The sequence below is a fragment of the Lissotriton helveticus genome, chromosome 2_1 (assembly GCF_964261635.1).
Source record: "Lissotriton helveticus chromosome 2_1, aLisHel1.1, whole genome shotgun sequence".
Taxonomy (NCBI): Eukaryota; Metazoa; Chordata; class Amphibia; order Caudata; family Salamandridae; genus Lissotriton; species Lissotriton helveticus.
This window is the reverse complement of record NC_136059.1, coordinates 697869206-697883768: the sequence shown is the minus strand read 5'-3', so window position 1 is coordinate 697883768 and position 14563 is coordinate 697869206. Positions and strand designations below refer to the sequence as shown.

Below are 14563 nucleotides of genomic sequence, written 5' to 3'. Positions count from 1 at the left end.
TGGCTCAATTGCAGGTTTTTCTTGTTTGTTTTTAAAGTGCATTTGTGGCAATGCTTCGATTTCTGTTTTCTATTGATGCATTCTCTTTGTTTTTACCAAGTTTACATGGAGGTGGAGAGCAGCCACACACAAACTCTGGGAAGTTCCCAAGTTGGAGAACAGCCCTAACAAGGCAATTACCCAAAGGTCCTTGCTTCCTTTTGCGCATAATTTATGCACCACTCTAAGCCTGAAAGGTTATTTCCTTCTCTCTCCCACACACACTCGCACACACAAAAAAACAAAGGTTAAAGTGATATTATAGTTGTATGGTATGCCCACACTCTCTCTGGCAGGGAGCCACAGTGTCTTTGGCGTGGGCTCCCCGGAACACCATGTATCGCACACCAAGGGTTGGGGTTCCATGAGGTGATACCAGAAAGGGGGCATGGTGCAACGCTCCCCTTTTTATTTTTTTTATTTTTTTTTGTGTGGATATTTGGCTCCAGGGGATCTGGCCCTGGTGTGCAGGGAGGGAAAGGCAGCATGGCAACTCACCTATTAAGGATTTTGGCCCCCGTGGATCAGGTCCCTGGGGACAAATTGAGGCTTCCGGGGCATGGGGGCAGCTGCATGCTCCCTCCCTTAAATGCACATTTTGCCCCGGCAGGTGGCGTCCCAGGTGCCAGCACTAGTTTGTGGAGCGGGTTTCCAACTCAAGCCTCTTACTCAAATATTTTAACCAAGACCTCAGTGCCCTTGCAGGAGTCAAAATAATATCTTAAATGCCAGTGGCACTGTTATCATTTTAATTTTTAATAAAGTTGATCCCTGCTGTAAAAAAAAAAAGTATATATATATTTTATTTTGGCCCAAGAGTGGCTGGTTATCCCTACCCTGCTCCCTATTATATTTTATTTTTCATTAAACTCTGGACAGAGGACAACGTCTCTTGAGTCCTGTAATTAATGTCTGCAGCATTTTTCCTCATGTGGCAGGCAGTCAATCAGACCTTGCTCCTGCTTGAATCTTACTCCTGTGGGATTAAGTTGGCCCTAGTATAAAAATCTCCCTGTGTCTCTTTGGAACGCTGTATTTTATTATTTTAATTGGGTTTGACGGATTTTTGCTAGTCACTTGAGCCAAACTGTCCAGATAGACAAATATTTGTTTACCTATATTTTTCCGAAACTACTGAATAGATTTACACCAAGTCACAGAGTATGGACCAAGATCTAGCTTCCTGCCAAATGTGCGGTTTCCTTTAGCCGTTTTTGCTGTAGTACTGTTAAGTGTAAGGAATATGAATGGGGGATTTGGGGGACCAATATATCCCGCGTGTGGATTACAGTACAAACTAAGCGACAATACAGGAGTAAAATGTTGGAGTTAATGTGATAAATGGATTAAAAATGGAGTAACAGTTGAATAATCAGCCACGAAGGCGCAACACTGCTGTGCGATTGGTTTGGGACGAGAGGTCGACCCATCTCATTTCATTCTCTTTGAATTGTCACACATTACTAATTGTAAACTTTCTCATAAGTACTTAGAGCTTTATTACTCTGAGCAAGCTGTAACTGATGAATACAGCATTTTTAGTAACATCCCAGTGTTCACAGATTATTCTTATCAGCTGCTTACACCATTCATTAATCATTGCTGTGGGAATATTTGAGTCTGGACATGTGATTCCCTTGTGGTGAAATAATGAACCTAAAACAATCAGGTTTTATCCAATAGTCTGGCAAATGTACCTTAATTGTCATTCAATGCTGCTTTGCTCAAGGTATTTGTAGCTACATGCAAGTGGCCATCCTGACTCCCCTCCTGTCTTCGTGTTCGTCCATTTTGGGACATTGTATATAACCACCCCAATCTGAAAAGAGCTGTGCCTGTCCGTGGAGAGTGAGAAAAGTATCCAGAAGTTATTAGTGAGTAAACACTAGGAATGTGTGTATTCATAGATGGATAATCACCTACTGGTGATAGCCAGTTGGTAGTTAAAGTTAGGACCAAGTTTCCATAGGAAAAACGTTTTTTGTTTTGCCAATAACTTTGGCCCTGCTTGACGATTTTTATTTTAACTTCACATTTTTGGAGCAGGTTTTTGCTGTTGAAAGTTTTGCGGTGAGAAAAAAGGAGGGCCCCAATAGGCGTTTTCCCAATGTTATGTCTATTGGGATTTTCCATTTTTTTAACACCGCTACAGCCCGAACCCCTGAATGGAATTGAACCATATTTGGTAGAAAACTAGATGTTGGTCCAGAAAACGTATGTTTTGTGACGTGGTGAAAATCAGTTCAGTAAATTCAGGGATATTGAGTTTAAAAAATATATATATATCTGGGAGCCCAAAATCCTACTGAAATTTGATTGGCTGCAACACTTCAACCAGGAGGTGTTGGCAGCCATCTTGGGACTCTGCTTGACGCAGAGCACCACAAAAAAGTAAAAAATTATGAAAAGGGGACAGGGTAGGAATACCCTGAACCACCTCGTCGTCGTCCCCCCCCCCCCCGATATAGTGGGGGCTGTCCCCACAGGTACCTCACCATGCATTAAAGAACGCTTTTTTTTTCCTGCAAATATACAGATGGATCTGTGGATTCATGGCAAAATAGAAAGAAAAAAAGTGCAGGCTTCGCTTCTTTTAAAGAAAGCCCCTGGTGCGCCAAATCCCAGGGGCATATGAAAAATACAGGAGGGAGGTCCATGGGGACCCCCTACTACAGTTTAATAATTCAATCCTACCCCAGGGGCCACCATTTTTCACTTAAATGATGTGGGGGTGCTCACACATCACTACCGCACCCTGAGGACCACCACCACCACCTGAGAGCTTCTTTAATTATTAAATGGGGGGCCTCTCGGACCCCCCTTTCCCTGGGACCCCCACCTCCCCAGGCCTTTTGTTTAAAGAATGCAGGGCGTGCTGACCCCCACACTCCCCAGCCCTGGGAGCCCCTACCTCCCTGAGGCACATTCAAAGAAAGGAGGGTTCTGTGGATGATGTAATAAGTAATGTAATTTGTGATGTCATAAGTAGTGCTTTGCCGGGGTGCAAGTTATAGTTGTCTCGGGTAACTATAACTGCTGAATTGTGGTACGAGGGAAATCTGAGTTTAACTATAACGTCCCTGTAACCTTTGTTTTTTTTTTTCAGTGAATATATGTGTATGTCTTTATATTTATTTTTTCTACTGGTGGTCGCCGGTAGATAGTTGTGGTTAGGATCTAGTTTCCATAGGAAAAGCTTTTTTTCTTTTCCCAATAACTTTAGCGCCGGGTGACGAATCTTAGCGAAATTTGCAAAACTAGTGGGGCGCTCCGGTCCACTCCTTCAAAGTTTCGGGGTGATTCGCCAAGCGGGGGCCGAGGAAAAAAGGAGGGTCCCAAAACGTGTTTTCGCCATGGTATTTTCCATGGGAAACTTTAGACAAGGCTACAGCACGAACTGCTGAACGGAATTACGCCAAATTGGCAAAAAGTTAGCCCTTGGTTCAGAAAGACTTTTTTGTTAAATAGTGTAAATCTGTTCAGTAGTTCCTGAGAAATAATAAAAAAAAAAGTCGGAGAATCGATTTCCCATTGGAAAATTTAGACATGCTACAACTGGAACTGCTGAACGGAATTACACCAACTTTTGCAAAAAGGTAATGCTTGGTTCAGAAAGTGTCCCTTTTTTAAATGGTGTAAATACGTTCTGTAGTTGCTGAAAAATCAAAAAATAAAAGTTTTGATATCTACGACCACGAGTCTTATTCTAATTGGCTGTCAACATCCAAACCAGGAAGTGTTGAAAGCCATCTTGTGACTCTGTAGAACTGAGTCGCAAGAAAAGAGAAAAACAAAGGCGAAAAACAAGAAAAGATGGCAGGGTAGAAACACCCTGACCCCATAGGCCTGCTCAGGGGGTCCCACAAGGACCCATAGGGCCCAAAAAAGCATTTTTTCTTTTAATCCGCTGAATTCGCACTCTGTGCGCGAATCCGGCCGAGAAAATAAATAAAAAAAATTAGCATGGGCTCCAGCGCTGTGTTGTATTGAAGCTCTGGTGCGTTGTACGTTTGGGGATTAACTCCCCTTGAATCCTGAAGGTCCCTAGAGTCCAACTAGCCCACCAGGTACCTCCAGTAAGTGCCACAAAGCTGCGTTGCAGAGAGGTGTAAAAAGGGGCATGGCCTTGGACCATCTCTCTATAAAGCAGCTCTGTGGCGCTTACTGGAGGTACCTGGTGAGCTAGTTGGCCAGAGGGACCCTCAGGATTCAAATGGACTTAATCCCCCAAATTACAACGTGCTAGGGGGTGTGTTTGCCCAGTGGTGCAGGGAGGGGGCAGGGCCTGATCTAAGAAGTTAGCATTCCTGCTGTGTGGGACTTACTGGTGGTAATAAAAGGGGTAGTTGGCCCCCAAGGTTGACGTTGGGGGGCTAACTACTCCTTCTGTTACCTCCAGTAAATCCCACACAGTGGGATTGCTAAGAGGTGTTTGAAGCCCACACTCTCCTTTCTCCACCACTCTGCATATGTGACTGCTATGTTATAGTTGGAAATTAGCATTTAAAAAAACCTTTGAAATTCACTGAAAAAACCATAGGTTTCAGGCACGTTATAGTTAGTTGGACATTTCAATCGTACAAAAACCATAGAAATTCCGGCATTATAGTTAGTTCAGCTAACTATAACTCGCGCCCCGCAATGCACTGCTGATGACCTTCCATATTACATCATTTATGACATGGTCACTGATAACATCTCAAATGACATCACTGATATATATGTATATATCAACTCGTGTTATCCCAGTCACTCTGCTGCACTCCAGCCAGAAATGCCGAAAAAACGGGAAAACGAACACCAAAGCTTCGTGGTTTGTAGCAGGTCTTTAATTAGTTTTTGCCACCATCAGACGCGTTTCGAATACCAAAGTATCCTTGTTCACTAGCGGCAACGCAGTCCGCTTTCTATTTTTATGCTGTGTTTTTCGTGATGCTTTTAACCCCCTCCACGTGATATTATAAACATAGAAGAAACACTTAAGGCCAAACCTTGTAACAAAGTTGGTGTGCCCACATGATCATATCACAGAATAAATTCTATTTTATATCGCGACCTGTTTGTAAATCGTTTTGAAACGCTTTGATGCACATCGTGGTATTGAGAGTGAGCCAATAAGTTTATACATGACTCCAACTGATGACATTAAACTGATTTGACATTAAAATCAGTAACGTAAAATATATAAATATACATAAATACATAAATATGGTAATATTTAAATAAATAGCAATTTCATATATATAAAAACAACAATTACGAAAATTGTTCTTAATCAGTTCACTTTAATATCATCAAATCATTATAACGGATTACATTTCTATATCCTTATCGATCCCACCAGGGTATCAATTATGGCTGTGCAAAACATAGCATAATGTGCAAAAAGGTTACAGCAGGGTCCAAGGGCTACAAATGATATTGGCTATAAAGTGCTATAAGTACAGTACCTAGAATTAGTGCAAAGTGTGCAAATAGTATAGTCAAAATTGTGGCATATTAAGTTATACATATTAAAAAATTGATATGTATAATAAAATGTAATGTTAAAAAACAGATTAATGGACGTACGGGACCATTACATTTTGGTGGATGAATGAAATTTTACATTGCTCTGCTTTCAGTTACTGTTGGACCTATTAAAGAAAGTTATGAAGATCCTCTGTGTTTAGCTCTCTGGGGTGCTTGCTGTCCAGTTCAAGGATGAACTTGGACCCTAATTTTCTTAGTGCCTTCTCCCTGTTGCCACCCCTCGAGTACTCAAGGATTGCAGCAATCATGAATTATTGCAGGCATTTCAGTTCATTGCCATGCACTGCTTTAAAGTGCCTGGCTACTGGGTACGTTGTGTCGTTGTTAACGATGGCTCTCAAATGCTGAAGAATTATGACATGTTCCTGTAGCTTCGTGCTGCCCACATATTGGAGGCCACAGGTACATGTCAGAACATACACGGCGTACTCAGTCTTGCAATTGTATGAACCATGAATTTTGTTTTCATAAAGGCTAAATGGAGTTTTATATTTGGTTGTCGAAGTACCAAATTTGCCGGCCCTGCATGGTGTGCATTTGAGAAATCCTTCTCTGGTTTTGAGCCACATATTTTTGGTGTTTTTGGTGTTTTTAACATTTTCTAGGTTACTGCGCGCTATTTGGGATCTTATAGAGATTCCTCTATGGAATGTAATAGTAGGAATCTTGGGCATTTCTGGAGCTATGATGGCATCAGTTAAGAATATAGGCCAATTGCGGTTGATGATGGATCTTATTTGGCGGGGTTTGTTAAAAGTGAGAACAAGCCTAGGTGTGTTATTAATCTCTATGGGCTTTGTGATGGCAACTGGAGGGTCTAGAAGAGTTTCCCTGGATCTCATGTTAACTTTGGCTAGTGCTTTGCTAAGAGTAGATTGTTTGTATCCTCGTTTACAAAATCTCTCAAGTGCTGCCCTAGTGCATATCTCTTGTTCTACGGTACTGCATATACGTTTGATTCTAACCAGTTCGCCGTAAGGTATGCTTTGAATTAGGTGTTGGGGGTGGGCACTTGTCGCATGTAGCGTTGAGTTGCCCGCTGTTGTTTTTCTATGTAGCGTGGTGTTAATTTTCCCTGCTTCTACATACACTTTGACATCAAGCAACTCCACCTCCTGACTACTTGGCTGTGAGGTGAATTTCAAATTAACCTGATTGTCATTGAGATCATTAATAAAAAATTTTGCACTGTCATCGTTACCACACCACACAAAAAAACATCAATAAATCTATATATATGTGGGAGACTTACTTTTGCCAGAGCACCAGTTCCTGCAGCGAGTCCAAAGGCACAGCGGCATTTTAGCGAATTGGCACCAGCGTCCCAGCTCTCAGCCTACATCTTGCAGCACCCGCTCCGCGGGTGCTGCTTCGACGGGAGCGGCGGACATCGTCTCAGCGGGGCTATCTAGTGGCGGTAAGGCGGCAGTGGGTGTGAGGCGTCAGCGGGGCTGCGAGTGTGCGGGGACTTCATATCCCAGAAGTCCCTGCAAGACCAAGGAAGAGCTTCTGGTCCGCTCTCCCTGCTGGCCCGCCCCCCACGCCCCCTATATCAAAACCTCCGCCTCCCGCAGCGCGGGACGCAGCCCGGGCGAAGACAGGGCAAAGACTGGGCCGTTTGAGGCCGTTAGAGTACGTGAGAGTCCGGTCCGGGCCCAATCTCTTTGTCTTTTATTCTGAGACCTTTGAATTATCTGTGAAATGTGCACACGGGAAACCAGGAGCAAAACATCCTTGCTTGCCGCGGCTGGAGCGGTCAAAGGCCCAATTGACACTTACTTTGCCAAAGCGGGCTCCCTCCTGATTGAGGAAATCCAGGTCTTGGAACGCAGAATATCCCAAGAAATTGACTGGGTAAGGAGATCTTCTTTGGGCCCAATGGCCCAAGCTAGAACCCCAGATAACAGTTCTGTAATACCAACAACTTTTAGCTTAGACCAGGTACCATGTCCCCCCCCGGATTCTATAAACGTTACTCCGGAAGTCACTCTTGATCTGCAGAGCGATCTAGATGATATGAGTCTCAGGGGTTTACCTTCCATTCAACCCGTCCACCCTTCGCCTATAGAGAATATAGAGTTAGCTCCAATTACAGAGGTCACCACAGAAAGCAACAAGGGATCCAGAGAGGGGGCAATTCCAAAAAAGAAGCATGGGCTCCAAAATTTAGAAGAGCTCAGGTCCAATACTCCCCAATCCAAACAAGTTAGAGGTATAGGGGGGAAAGCAGGTATACCTGCCTCTGCAGTGGAGAGGTCGGGTTTGTTAGCTACTTCTAGACCACCTAAACACCCTCCACCCTCACAATGCACTACCAACACCCAAGCAGATACCTCCTCGGATGACATTACACTAGAGGATATAGGTTCACTGCTTAGATCACTACTAAGTCCCCTCGAGGCGAGACTGATCAAGATTGAAGCAAGATTAGTCACTATTGAAAAGGCAACCGTGCAACGCGCTGATGCAAGCAAAATTGCCCCTAGTGGGACCAAATCAACTAAGGAGGGTCCAGGTTTTGAACCTAGTAAAGATAATAGTCATTTGGCATCGTCTAATAATAAACCCTCAGACTTAATACCTAAAACCACTGCACCCCTAAACAATAATGCATCACAATCCCCAGCTGCAGACAAGGCCTTGTTGCCTTCGAAGCAACTAGATTCTGCCTCCCTAAAACCAGTCCCTCCCCGCCCAAAGAAAATTCCATGCCCCCGGCAAGAACTAAGAACGATCCTCCCCTGGATGGAGAGAAACCACACACTAAGCGCAAATTACAGTTTGTAAACCTCCCCCCAGAAGCATCTCCTTATACCGTAATTATGGCAGGGGTGCCCGAAATCAATCCCCCCACATTCGAATCAATCACCTCACTCAAGAATAAAGTGATAAACTGGCTCTCGGTTAATAGACCACTTCCGAGAGGAACAGCGAGTGACATAGCCACGACCAAGAGAGTAGCTTGGGTGGGGCACACCAGGAAATCTATAAGAGGAGATTGTATCCTGGTTTCTTTTAGAGACCCCAATTCAGCTGCATACATCTGCTCTTATGTTTCGGATGAGGACTTTGGCAGTACTATACAAACACTTCCACTTGCCTTTTTTTACCCCTCCGATGCGTACAGTTCAGAGGATCTAAGATGGGGGCATCACCAGGAGCTATTGGAGGGTTGGGAAAACTGCCCCAGGGAGACAAATTATTACCCGTCACACAGGGAAAGATCCAGAGAGTACTTCCCTAGCAGGGGGGATGAAGCCGGCTGGGAAACCGCCACCACGAGGAGGGAGACAAATAACTATCCGTCACACAGGGAAAGAACCAGAGAGTACTTCCCTAGCTCTGGGGATGAGGCTGGCTGGGAAACCGTCACCAGGAGGAGGAGGGGGGGGTGGTGGATACAAGAGGGGAATTCCCGGGCCATATAGAACTCACTACCCTGCTTATTTACCCATACAGAATCGATACAGCAGCTTGGAATGGGTAGATTGACAGGTGGTCGAACCGGGGAACGATGCTTGTGCAACTCTCCCACTGGATATTATTACATCTTCAGACCGGTCACCTGTTACCATCATATCTAAAGCTTCCGATTTAGATCTTAGGGCAGTTAGCACAGTCGAACTTAGCCCGACCCCGAGCTTGTTGCACCCCTCCCCACCACCTGCTATTAGACTACTGGGTAAGAACCAACCCATCTTAAATCTAAGGGTACACCCTGAGTCTACTGATAACAACGTGGTTCCTACTAGTCCTTTACACAACGAATCGACAGTTATAACAACCATCTCCTGGAATGTGGCGGGGCTCTCCAACAAGTTGGATTGTCCAGAGTGGGGTTCCTACATTAGATCCAAAAACCTATTACTCCTTCAAGAAACATGGGCGCGTGAAGAGATAGAATTACCGGGTTTTGCCTCCTTCTTCAAAGCAGCCAAATGGGGGGGTAGGGGTAGGCCATCTGGGGGACTAATGATAGCGGTAGCAACGGATCTAGGTTGCCAAGCTACCTACTCCGAGACTGCTTCGGACGATCTGCTGGCTGTCCTACTTGAGTGGCCAGACTCGAAGAAGCTACTAGTGATTAATATCTATTCAAGGCCGACACAGATGCACAAAGAGTCGAGTACTGTGGACGAGCTAGCTAGTTTCCTAGAGGGCATTCCATTTGAACTTGCCTGTCTGGTTGGGGGCGATTTCAACTCGCATTATGAACCTCTGCCTGGACTACGTGATGGTCCTTCTTTAGACGAAGATTCATGTTGGTTTATACCAGAGACGGCGGCACCACCCCCAAGGGCTTGGACTCCCCTAGCCCTCCAGATAAATGCATTTACGCTCAATTTTGGTTTTAGGGCGTGCAATGGCCGTTGCAAATCGGACACACCCAGCATTCCTACCTACAATAAAGTTGGTAGTGAGTCCAGACTTGATTATATTATGGTCAAAACGTTCATGTGGCCTGCAATAGTCGACTTTAAAGTTTGCCCAAGAACGGATAGCGACCACAACTCCTTGGAAGTGTTATACTCACTTACTGGGAGGGAGGACGCATCGCAGGGATCGGGCAAAGAAAAGACGGGCCTCCTACTTGAAAACAACCGCAGGAAAGTGAAGTGGGAGACGCTGGCGAACAGCACGGATAGTATTCCCCGCCTATACGAAAGGTTAATCCCCCTGTTGGAGAATGCCTTCCATCTAGGAACTAAAGACCAAGATGAAGACACCAGAGGAGAGTTAGCACAAATTCATAATAGCATTATCGCCTCTTTAGAACAGGATTTGTTCACAACCGCAGGGAAAAGGAATGCCCACAAGCCGAAAACCTCCTGGTATAATGCCACGTGTAGGGAGGCAAAGGCCCACTTGTTATCTGCTATCAAGGGACAACTTAGCAAGGAAGAAATCCGCGCTAGGAGGAATAAGTATAAATCCCTTCTGGTAAATGCGAGGGCGGAATGGGACTCTGATTACTGGGAGAACCTCGTCAAAGCACTGGCAACTAGAGACTCCCGAAAATTTTGGTGCATAGTGGCGAATGGTACGGAGGATTTATCCTCCGCAATCGAGCCCAATATTGCCCCCCTTGTATGGCAGGCCCACTTTGAAGCATTGTACGCGGAGGGTGGTTGGGAATTAAACAGTGTTGGAGCTTCAACCATAGCCTGCCCCCCAGATGTCCCCATTACTGAGAAGGAGGTGAGGGAGGCCATTAAAGGGCTAGCTGCCGGAAAAGCACCGGGCCTGGACGGGGTCCCGGGGGACCTGTTCAAACAGGAACCAGGGATATGGGCACCGTACCTTACACTAATATTTAATGCCATTTGGGGGGGGATGACGGTGCCTGATACTTGGAGGGGAGCAGAGGTGGTCCCAATCTACAAAAAAGGATCCCCCCTGCTCCCTTCCAACTATCGGCCCATCAGCCTTCTTGATATATCGCAAAAACTCTTTGGCAGACTGATCTTGAATCGTCTGCAGGCGTGGACTGAAGAAATGAACATCCTATCTCAGTTTCAGGCAGGATTTAGGGAGGGAGTATCCACCACAGACCAAATCTTTAGGCTACACCTTCTCTATTGGAGAACAGCGGTAATCGAGGGCGGCAGTTTATATACCATCTTTACGTGCCGCCTTCGATCTAGTTCCTAGAGCAAGGTTGTGGAAAGTCATGGAAGAATTGAAAGTCCCCGCGGATATATTGGCAATCCTGATGAGACTCCACTCTAACAACTATGCCCGCGTAAGATGTGGCAAAGGTGGCAAACTAACCGAAAGGTTCCCCGTTCGCAGGGGTGTGAGACAGGGGTGCGTGCTTGCACCCACCCTGTTTTGCATCTTTGTGAACGGGGTTGTCGCTCACCTAAATAGGATTGCCAATTCCGATGCTCCAAAGTTGACTGGCAACAGGGTGCCTGCTATTATGTTTGCAGACGACACCCTGTTGCTGTCTAAATCCCCGATGGGGATCCAACGCATCTTGGATGGTTTCCTAGATTTTTGCTCTGACCGGGGATTGGAAATAAACCCACAAAAAACAAAGTTTATGATTTTAAATCCCAAATCCCGAAATCGAACACCACCCATGTTAGGCACCGCCCAGTTAGAACGAGTGCATAATATTGAATACTTGGGGATCACTATAAATGAACATCTAACTTGGACGTCGCACCAGGCCAAAGTGACCATCAAACTGGCACAGTTGGCGGGTGGCACTTTGCGGCTGGCAAATAAATCACGCCATCGACCATTTACCCCAATTATTCATATATACAAAACACAAGCCCGGGCGGGGGTTATATACGGGGGTGAGTTGTGGGGCCACATCCAATATTCAAAGCTACAGTCCACAGAAAATAAATTTTTGAGACAGGTAGCTGCCCTCCCCCAGAGCACTCCATTACTACCCCTTAGATTAGATCTGGGAATTAAACCCATAACAGAGGAGCTAGGACTCAAACCCTTAACCTTTTGGAGGCGATTGTGGAGCAGCCCAGATCTCGTAAACTATAGAGAGGAATTACAGGAATTCTTGGAACTACGGAATATAAAGAAGATACCGTGGTTAATGTATGTAAGGGGGAGGTTCGAGGAATTGGGCTACCCGGAATTATGGACGGACCCCTCGAACTCATGTACCAGGATTCCAAAAAAAGGTAATTGCAACTACTTACTATGCTATGATGCTCGCAAGAGCCACTAACGGCACTCGAGAGGGGTCCTTGACATACTTATTTCTGAAAGTGAAAGACTCCTATTTCCTCGAAAAAACTTTAGACGAGATAGCTCCTCCACTAACGAGGAAACTGTTCCTACAGTGGCGATATGGATGCCTTCCACTAGCCTCATTTACAGCGACCTGGAAATCGTGCTCCACTGTATCATCTTGCCCAATGTGTGCACACCCGAAGGAGGATGACGTGCATGCTGTCTTTTTCTGCAAGGGCTACGAGCGGAGCAGGAAATACTGGCTAGTACCGCTGCTCAGGAACCTGGGTTTTAGATCTTACCAAACTGCCTACAGAATTTTAAAAACAGATCTTTCACCCACTGTGGTTTTTGCAATTTCAAAATTTTTAACATCACTCTGGTTCACCCGCAGCCGAGCTATGAAAAGACTGGTATAATGCTCCCTATCAATTCGATTTGTAACTATTGTCTCATATGTACTTAAATTCAATTATCTTAACTATTGGATCACTTTGGTTTAATAAGTTTTTAACTGTATATATTGTTATGTATTCTTTTATGATCAGTGATCGAAATAAAGATTTTGAAATGAAAATGAAAAATATATATATAATATGTGTATATACACATGTCTGTTACGAAAGATGAACAGGGACCCAAGAGTTTAGTGCAGGGTTCTTTATTTCATCCAAACACCTCTCACCACCGCCTTGACGCGTTTTGGCCTTCAGGAGGCCTTGATGTAATATACATACACACACAAAAAGATTACAAGGACATTATAGTTAGCCTTGCATTTCACTCATACAAAGCCAGAGAATTTCTGAAGTTCGTTATCTGAGCTAACTATGACTCGTTCCCCCGCAATGCTCTGTACATAATCTCACATATTACATCTATCAAGACATGGTCAGCGACATCACTCATGACATCATCCTGTGAGCGTTTAAAAAAAAGTTTGTGTTAAATATATGTATCAAGGTGTATTGGTGAATCAGTGGGTGTATGAGTGCCTGTATGAATGATTCAGTGGGTGCATGACGGACTGTGTCAGTGAGTGATTAGGTGTCTCCCTGAATGTATGGGTTGGTGACGGTTACGTGAATGTCTGTATCAGTCTGTCAGTTGGTGTCTAAGTGGCTGTGTTAGTACATGGGTTCGTGAGTGGCAGTATGGGTGATTGATTGGTTGTCTAATTACCTGTATGGTATATAATTGTTGGGTGGCTGGCTGGGTGTGTGGCTGCCTGCGTGCATGGATGGATTTGTGAGTGGGCGAGTCAGTTTCTGTATGGGTTAGTGAGTGTGTCTGTGAGGGGCTGTATGGGTGAAAGAGTCTGTATGGCTGTTAGTGAATGGATGTCCGTGGTAAATGGGTGAGTAGTTACATATGCGAGAGGAAGTATTTGTAAGTGTTGGAGTATGAGTGACTGTGTGAGTGATTGTGAGTGGCTGTATGGGTGAGTCAGTATGTGTTATTATCTGTAGGAATAAGTGAGTGTGTGTGTGCATAACTGTTGGTGAACAAGTGTCTGTGTGATTGACTCAATGGGTAAGTGACAGACCCCATACATTATGTTGGAAATTGTTTAAAATATGTATGGGTGACTGAGTGGATGTATCTGTAGATCTGAGTCAGTGAGTGGATGTGTAAGTAAAGGTATGGGTCTGTGAATGGGTTTGTGAATGGTAGTGAAAGTTGGAGTGGGTGTATTTGTGCTGTTGGATAGGCATAGAAGTAACTTGCATGTACATATATTGCAAAACATCTCAACTCTAATTGATTTCGATGCGTCACTGAGCCACAATCCTCTGCTTCCGAAACTCCATTAAGCATGCTTCTGTATCCAATCGTGCTGCACCAAGTAGTAATGGAGCCTGCTGGACCACATCGACTCTAGCTATCGGTTTGCAACTTAAGGCATTGGCTGCCATATGTGCTTCTTGCTCTTACAAAATCTAAAAGTGGTAATATTGTGAAGCACATAACCCCTTTTCTTTAACATACTGTAAAATAAATCGCATTTCATGCAATTTAACAAAAGTATTCAAGAAAAAAGTGTTGAAGTGATGGGCTCACTAAGGAACAAATATTTTTTCAATGCAGCGTTTTGCCTTCCTCTTGCCTCAGGTAGTATAACATTGTTTGCTCAGTGACTGCTATCTGAAGGCATCACAAATGAAATTTCCATTTTGAAATGTGGAATCCGTGCAGGCCCAAGAACTCTTGCAGTATGCAATAATAGGTGGCATGGTTTCAGATATTCAGTCAATATCGATACATTTATACGCTAGATCTATAC

At 44.6% G+C, this 14563-nt stretch overlaps 1 protein-coding gene across 1 annotated transcript in view; it reads left to right on the top strand.

The window, feature by feature from the left end:
- ELL2 (elongation factor for RNA polymerase II 2) overlaps nt 1–14563 on the top strand; it is a 291164-nt gene that overhangs the window by 191173 nt on the left and 85428 nt on the right. The window lies entirely within an intron of this gene.